We start from the raw sequence: 9635 nt of genomic DNA on the forward strand, positions 1-9635 counted from the left end.
CCTTAATACTATATTAATCTATTAAGTAAGAGATCTATAATACACTAGTTAAAATTAGTTAATATAGTAAATATATATAGAGCTATTTATTATTAAATATAGCTAATTTTATAAGCGTTTTAGAACTTTTTAGTTTTATTTTATTACTACTACTATTAGTGTTATAGATACTACCTATATAGTTATAAATTAAATAAAATAAAGCTAAGTAAAGTAGTAAAGATAATTAAATTAAAATCTTAAGTAATATATTATTAATAGAGATATATTACTTAGAGGAGGATAAAGAAGAAGAGTAATATAGTAAGAGTAATATGAAGTTTAACTATATATATGATTTTCTTATATAATATATTTAACTATAGAAAAGTCTACTTATAGCTATAGATTTAACACTACTACTATATATATATAAAAGCTATAGAATTACTGTGATTTTAGATCTATAAATAAGATAATCTATCTTAATACTTCTTAGTTTAATATAGTTAAAGTCTCTAACTATAATTAAAGTCTCTAACTATAGTGATATATTATTATTATAAATTATCGCTATAAGTATTAATAATATATTTCAGCTACTATATAGGTAAAATTGATATATATATATAGCTACTAATAAAAATAATAGATAATAATATATTTTCTATGTTCTTATACGCTTATAGCTGAACTTTTTGTAATCTTACTAGCTATAATTATAGATCTAATAATTTCCTACTATATAATAATATAATTAAGATCTATTATAATTATATAATAAAGATTTAGATTACTTATTAATATTTAATATTTATAGCTTATCCTCCCTTTTATAGTTTAATATTATTAAATATATACTCTATCCTATTAAAGTTAATAAATAAATAGCAGAAATAGCCTTCGATCTAAGGTAGATAATACTTAATCTCTATAGTATAGTTATATAGATATTCTATAAACTCCTAAGTATTATTCTTATTATTATTCTACTTTAAATATATCTTCTTAATATATTACTTTAAATTACTAAAGTACTCTTTAATAAAGTTAAAGTTTAATAAATATAGAGGTAGAAACTTAAGATTAATACTTAATATTTAGTATAAATCCTTAATTTTATATATATAATAATAGGAGAGGTTATCTATAATAATAATAAAGTTTAGCTTTAGAAAACACTTATACTTTAGGATAAAGTACTCCTATAACTAATAAAAGAACCTATTACTATTAGTTATATTATATAAAGGACTAGATACCCAGCTAGAGGGCCTAAGGACAGCTTAGCTAGTAGAGGCTAAATAGATAGAAAGGTCTATAGGTCTAAAGTATAAAACCCTCTATAGTAAGAACTTAATAAGTACTCACTAAAGACTAAAAAAAAAGGAACTTAGAAGAAGTAAGTAAAAATAATATAGTAATACTACACCTACCTTTTAAGTACTTCTTCTATTAGTTTAACCTAACTATAGCTTATAGCCCCTAAATACCTTTATAATTCTTTTACTTCTACCCTACTTTAGAAAGGTTAGTAATAATAATAGCGCTATATACCTAAGTAATACTTACTAATTAAGCTAAAGAAATTATACTTAATATTTACTAAGTGCTAAGCGAAACAGCTTATATAAGCCTATATAGGAAAGATAACCCTAGTAAATAATTAGAGGATAATATAAGTTAATAAGGGGAAGTAAGAAACTATACTTTAAGTAAGGTTAGAGGTCTTAAAGAGGATAGGCTACCTATACTAAATACTTACTAACTAGGTAGTAAATATATATAAGAGAATAAGAAATATAAAACCTCTCTCTATAAATTAGATAGGCTATAAAGCTAGATATCTATAGCTATAGCTAATAAGCTAGCTTAAACTAGAGGGCTAAATAAAGTAACTAACTAAATATTAATATAATAGATTATAACTATAATAGCTAACTAAAATAAGCTAATTACTATTATATTAAGTAACTAAATACTTACTAAATAATTACCTAAAGTTTATAAGAAACTCTTAAACTATAATATAGCTTACCTTACTAGTAAATCTATTAATATAGAAAGGGAAGATTAGCTTATTATAGTAGAAGAGGCTTATAAATATTATTTTAGCTATTCTAATAGTTAGTATATCTAGTAAGCTTTAAGTATAATAAAGTATACCTTATAAATAGAATAGTAAACTTATTAGTAAACGCTTATAGATATATTAGGGAAGTAAGTTAACTCTATATAAGATAACTTTAGGATCTTTATAAGAAAGTAGTATATAGTACTTAAATTCTAAGAATAGAACTACTATAATACCTTAAGATAGTATTATTAGAAAGATAATAAGAAACCTATTATATATTAAGCTTATTAGGAATCTATTAACTAAACCTTTAGTAAACTAAATATAAGTAATATAAAAGCTTATATATTCTTTTAGAGTTTTATTAAGACCTTAAAGGATAAACTCTTTAAGTAAGATATTAATTATACTAATATATATATAATTACCTTATATATATAGAGATTATAGGAGATTATAGAAGGGAGGCGTATAGGAAGGCCTATTAGCTATTCTAAGTTATATAAGTAACTATACTTAGGTTCTTTAGATTACCCTTATAAGAGTAGCTTATAACCCTTTTAATTAATAGATCTAAAGGAGTACTATTTAGAGACCTTATCTTAGAATAACTATCTAATAAACCCTTATATAATACTTAGTTCTAATAGTAAGTTACTTAACCTCTAAGGAACTTAGTATTATAATTATAAGAAATATAAGTATATTTCCTCTAATTATACTAAACCTTATATATAGCTTATAAGTAGTAACTAAAACTTAAACTTAAGAAGGGGTAGGATTAATACTATTATAGTTTCTTATATAACTAATACTAAAGACTTAAGAAATAAGTAGGTATAGAGGTAACCTTAAAAGGTATTATACTAGAAATCACTTTAATCCTTATAGGCTAAACTATTAAAAGTTAGGTAATTACACTTTAAGTATATAATAAGCTTAAGTTAGTAGTTAATATAGATACTTATACTATAGTTAACTTTATATAAGAAGACCTTATTAAGAAACTTTTATTAAAAGAAGCTATTAATATTATAGCTCTAGAGCTAATAGACTTCTAAGGGAGACCTATACTTACTAATAAGGTTTACTAACTTATATTCTTCTTAATTAATAGCTAAAGCTACTTATAAAAGATTTACTAAGTATTTATAATTAGCCTATACTCTAAAGGGGTAGGAGATATCTTTTTATCTAATAACTTAATAAGTAGAGAAGGTATCTATATAGATATCTATACTTATACTTAGTTATATAACTATATCTTATTTATTAAGCTAGAAGTAATAGTATAAGAAATCGTTAAGAATAGCTAGAAGGCTTATATAATATACCTAATAGGAACCTTAACCTTAGATAAGAAGGATATTAATACCTTAAGTAAATACTTACTAGAGAATAAGTATAAAAAGAAGATCCCTAAGGAACTTTAAATCTTTATAAATATTTTTAATAAAGAGAACGTAAAGAAAGTCCTTAAACTAAAAAGAGTAATATATTATATTAAGTTTAAGCTTAATAAAGAGCCCCTATATAAGCTAATATACTTTATATTAGTAGAATAACTATAAACCTTTACTAAATATATTTAGGAAATAGAGGTAGCTAGATATATCTACTATTTAACTAGCTTTATAAGAGCGTTAGTTCTATTTATACCTAAGAAGGATAATAGTTTATAGCTATATATAGATTATAGAGGATTAAATAAAATTATAGTAAAGAACTAATACTTTCTACTACTAATTAGTAAGCTTTTAGATAGGCTTATTAGTGTGAAGTTTATTTTAAAGATTAATTTAAGTAAAGCTTATTATAGAATTATAATTAATAAAGTAGATAGATAGAAGATTACGTTTAAAACCTAATATAAGCACTTTAAGTATATAATAATATTATTTAGGCTTACTAATACTTTAGTAATATTTTAAGTGTATATTTACTAAATATTTACTAATCTTTTAGATACCTACTATATTATATACTTAAATAATATCTTAATTTATTTAGATACTAGGGATTAGCATATAAAAGATTTATACTTAGTTTTATATTACTTAAGGGCTACTAAGCTTTTTATAAAATTAAAGAAGTATAACTTCTATTAAATAGAAGTTAATTTCTTTAGGTTTTATATTACCTAAAATAATATTAAAATAGACTTAAATAGAGTCTAAATAGTTACTAAATAGCTAATATTAAAATCCTTCTAAGATATTTAAGTTTTCCTTAGCTTCTATAATTTCTACTATAAATTTATTATAAGATATTCCTATATTATAGCCTTTATAAATAGCATACTTAAGGGAAACTAAAATAGTATAAAGTTAGGAGCTTTTATCTAGATAGGGGAAATATAGGCTGTATTTAAGATACTTTAGAGAGTATTTACTAAAGTTTTAATATTAAGATATTATAACTTAATACTAAAAATTAAAGTTAAGACTAATATATCTATTTAGGTAGTATTTAATATACTTTTATAGAAGTATAGTACTATCTAATACTTAGTAGCCTTCTAGTTAAGGAAGTTTTTAGATATAGAAAGATATTAGGCTATAGGGTAATAAGAACTTCTTATAATTATAGAAAGCTTAGATTACTAGGTATAATACCTATAAAGGTTTCTTAAGAAATTTTTAATACTTACTAATTATATAGTATTAAAGGGAGTATTTACTATACTTATATAGGATATTTATAGAAGGTTTACCTAATAGGTTTACTACTTATTTATATTTAACTTTAAAATCTAATATTAGTTAGAGGTTACTAACTTAGTAGATAGGCTATTATAACACTTTAATTATATAGTAGAGAACTCTAAAGTAAATAATATACTCTCTACTTTTAGAAAGAAGTTTAGGCTTATTAGCTAGTTTTTAGTAATAGATTACTAATATATTACTAAGTTTAAAGGGATTATAGCTATTATAAGAATTTATATCTAAGCTATTTAGTAAAGTATATAAGAACTTTATCTAAAGACTAGCTTTAAAGTTAAGGGATCCTTACCTTTAAGTTAGTATTACTTTATAAAAGGTACTAATAAGTTACTATATTAAAGTATATATATTAGTATTATCACCTACTTAAAATTATATATAGGTATTATACTAACTACTTTATAAGAGAATAGTAATATACTAGAGGACTTAAGAGGAGCTAAGGTTACTATACTAAAGTAGTATATCCTATATATTATAATAAGGGAGCTTATTTAGGATAAAATAGTATATATATTATAACTTAGCGTAAATCTTAAATAGATAGTTAGAGGATTATAGGCTAAAGATTACTTCTATAGAGAATTTATAGCTAAAGTTCGCTAAGATACTAAGGAATACTAAAGGTACTAACTTAATAAGAATAATATCTTTTAGTTTAGGAGAAGACTAATTATCTTAGAAGAGGGATCTTTCTACTATAAAATCTTAAAAAACTACTATAATATACTTAGATTAAAGTATATAGAGGTGAATAAGATAGTAGAGCTAATTCTATAAAAGTTTCACTAGTTATACTTAATAGAGGATATATAGTAATATATTATTAAGTGTTTATACTACTAAGGAGTATATATACTATAGTATAAGCTATATAGGCTACTATAAATATTAGAACTACTAATATACCTATTCTAATAGATTTCTTTAGATTTCCTAACTAGCTTATTAGAGAGTTATTAAGATAATAGAATTATATATAATACGATTCTAGTAGTTATATACTGAATAACTAAGGTAGCTTAATTTCTAGTAATAACTAAGTAACTAGATACTATAGACTTAGTGAGGATCTTATATTAAGAGATTAAATACTAGTATAGTATACCTAAAGCTATTATTAGTAATTAAGATAAATTAATTATTAACTAGTTCTAATAAGACTAAACTAAAGCTTAAGATATAGAAAAGTATATCTCTACTATATAATATCTATAAATAGATAGCTAGACTAAGAGAATATATTAAACCTTAACTATATACCTCTTAAAGTTTAGTAAAAGCTTATATAACTAGTAAGTAATATAGCTAGTTAAAGCTAAATTCTTATATAATAATAGCAAATATATTACTATTAGTATATTACTATTTAAGGCTCTTATAGGTTATTACTCTTAAATAATTAATTACTACTTACTAAGTATAGAAATTAGAACTTAAAGGGTTAATAAAAAGCTTAAAAAGCTAATAGAAGTTTACTAAAGAATAGCTAAGAACTAGTAATATATAATAGAAGTATAAGCTAAAAATATAAANGAATAGCTAAGAACTAGTAATATATAATAGAAGTATAAGCTAAAAATATAAATACTAAAAGGAAGGCGTAAATATATAAGGTTAGAGATATTATAAAACTCTTAATAAAGAACTTCTACTTTATAAAAGGTTAGTAAAAACTCACCCTATAATTTATCTCTATATTAGTTATAAAAGTTATAAGCCTAAACACCTATAGAGTATAACTCCTAGAAAAGTATAATAAGGCGTATAATATCTTCTCAGTAGCCCTACTAAAGCTATAGTATAGCTAAAAGCTTACTAAAAGATAGCTTCTAAACCTAAAAGAAAACCTTAAAGAATAGGAAGTTAAGGATATTATATTATAAAAAGATATACTAGTAAGCCCCCTATATCTAGTTAAGTAGAAAGGCTAACTAATAGAGTATAATACTTAGAAACTTAAAGAATACTTAGTAAATACTACTTAAATCCTCACTAAATTTAAGAAGTAGTAGTATAAATTATATTATAAGTAGGATAATAAGTAGTATAGTATAATAAGAAAAGTTAATTAACTATAGAATAGCTTAAAACACTAGAGAAGCCTCCTAAACCCCTTAGTAAAAATAACTAGAAATAATAAGTATCTAACCTTATACTCCTATAGAAAACCTACTATATACTTACTAAACTTTAACTAGTACTACTATTATTTATTATTATTACTATCACTATTACTATTACTATTACTATTACTATCACTATTACTATTACTATTATTATTATTACTATTATTATTACTACTATTACTATCTTCCTTACTACTCTTACTATTACTCTCACTCTCTAAGCTCTCACTAGTAATACTATTATTACTACCTTAACCCCTACTTCTAAAGGTACTATTAGAGTTACTATTATTATTTTTAAAAGATATATCTATATCCTTATTATTAACTTAGTATTAATAAGCTATTACTAAATCCTTACTAACTTACTTATAAATATTAGGCTAAAGCGTAAGATTACTACTAATAACCTTATAGATAAATATAGGAGTATAGTAATAGGTATTATAAAGTATATAATAACCTTAAACCTTAGAGGGATCTTATATAAGAAACTTAGATATATAATTATTACTTTTCAAAAAATATATTATTAAGACTTCGCTAAGGTAGTTAAGGAACTTAGCCTAATTAAAAACATAAGTCTTATTATATAAGTAGGCTAGAAGAATATTATTAATCTATAATATAATCTCCTTAACTAATACTTTATCCTTAGCTTAATAAGCTACCTATAAATAATATATTAGATAAGTAAAAAGAAAAAACTAACTATAAAGTGAAACTTATATTAAGTATAACTTATAAGTATACTTAAGTATATAAAGTAGTAGTCTCCTCTATATTTATAGTAAATAGCTAATTATTATAGTTTTTAAAACTAAACTTAAGGCTAATAAGGTTTACTAACTACTTATAGAGATATTAGAGAAGCTTAATACCCTACTCTATAGCTATAAAGATATAAAAGATCTCATACTAATAATACTATTTAGTAGTAATAGTATAAGTATAATACTTAATCTAGTTCTAATAAAAATAAATAATAATAATAAGATAAGCTAGGATTTAGAAGAGAGAAGAGTTAACTTATACCTTCTCTAAATAATTACTAAACTCACCCTATAGTACTTAATACTATAAAGATAGTATAACTTATATATATAGTTACTATCCTTCTAATAAGTATAAATAACTTAAGCGTTCTTAAGGAGCTATAGTATATAATTAATATAAAGCTTACTACTACCTACTTAGTTATACTAATAGTTACTATTACTAAACTCTTTTTTATTAAAGCTATACTTTTTAAGAAGTTAGTAAATTAGATTCTTAATACTTATAATATTAATTATAAAAGTATTATAAGATAAAGGAAGGTTTAGTAGATATATTATAAAAACTTAAGGAAGGACTTATAAAAATATAAAAGTTATTATAAATAGATATAATATACTAAAGAAGAAAAGAAACTAACCTTAAGGGTAGAAAAAAGCTATTACTTTATAAATAGTTAGGAGGCTTTATTAAATAATTATAGAAGTAGCTATAACTTCAGATAATAAGGGATAATAGTTATTTACTATAGTAAGTACTATATATAAAGAGGTAAGAGTAATAAATTAATAGTAATAAGCGCTATCTAACCTATTTAATAGCTTTATAATAAACTTATTAAGAAGGGGGATAATAGAATAAAAAATAAAGTTATTATAAAGATATTATATAGGAAAAAGCTTACTAAATAAAAAGTAAGATACTAAAGATAAAACTTATAACTTAAGGATAGTTACCCTTCTTTAAAGAAATAATAAGATCTTTTTAGAGTATCTCTAAATAAGGAATATAAAAGAGGCCTAAAAAAAGAAAAACTTTAATAGATAGAACTATAGTTTAGCTACTATAATTATAGTCCTAAAAGCTCTATTATTATTTAGTAAATATATAGTAGGTAAATACCTTATTAGATAATAAAGATAATAGTACTAAGTTTAGTAAATATCACTAGATAAGAGGAAGGACTCTAATAAGAGGTTAGTTATAATACTTAGATATATAGTAGGGATTACTATATTTAGAAGGGGGATAATTATAAGGGATTAGATACCTAGCTAGAGGGCTTAAGGATAGCTTAGCTAATAGAGGCTAAATAGATAGGAAAGTCTATAGGTTTAAGGTATAAAACCCTCTATAGTAAGGACTTAGTAAGTACTTACTAAAAACTAAAAAAGAAAGAACTTAGAAGAAGTAAGTAAAAGTAATGTAGTAATATTATACCTACTTTTTAGGTACTTCTTCTATTAGTTTAACCTAATTATAGCTTATAGCCCCTAAATACCTTTATATATTATAGTATATAATTAAGTATAAGATACTATTTATTATTAAAGCTAATAAGATTTATATATAAGAGTTCTAAAACTAATTAATCTCTATAGTTTAAAATATAATAAGCCTTTTTAGTACCTATCTAGTCCTCTATATTTTAGTATTCTTATTAATACTAGATTTATTAATAAATACTAGCTAGTTAGGGTAATATTATTATATATAGTATAAATACTTATATTATAGTTTATTATTTTACTAAGTAGTAATAATTTTAGACTTCTTATTTATCTAGCTAGCTAAATATAACTATTAACTAATTATAAAATAATTAATTTAGATCTTAAAAGTTTTAAATAAGAAATCTTATATCTCTTTAAGAGATAGATTACTATAATACTATAGTAATTTAAAAAGCTCTATATAATACTATATTTCTATTTTTTATTAGCTTTA

The sequence above is a fragment of the Colletotrichum gloeosporioides genome (assembly GCF_011800055.1).
Source record: "Colletotrichum gloeosporioides strain Lc1 chromosome Unknown consensus_66, whole genome shotgun sequence".
NCBI lineage: Eukaryota > Fungi > Ascomycota > Sordariomycetes > Glomerellales > Glomerellaceae > Colletotrichum > Colletotrichum gloeosporioides.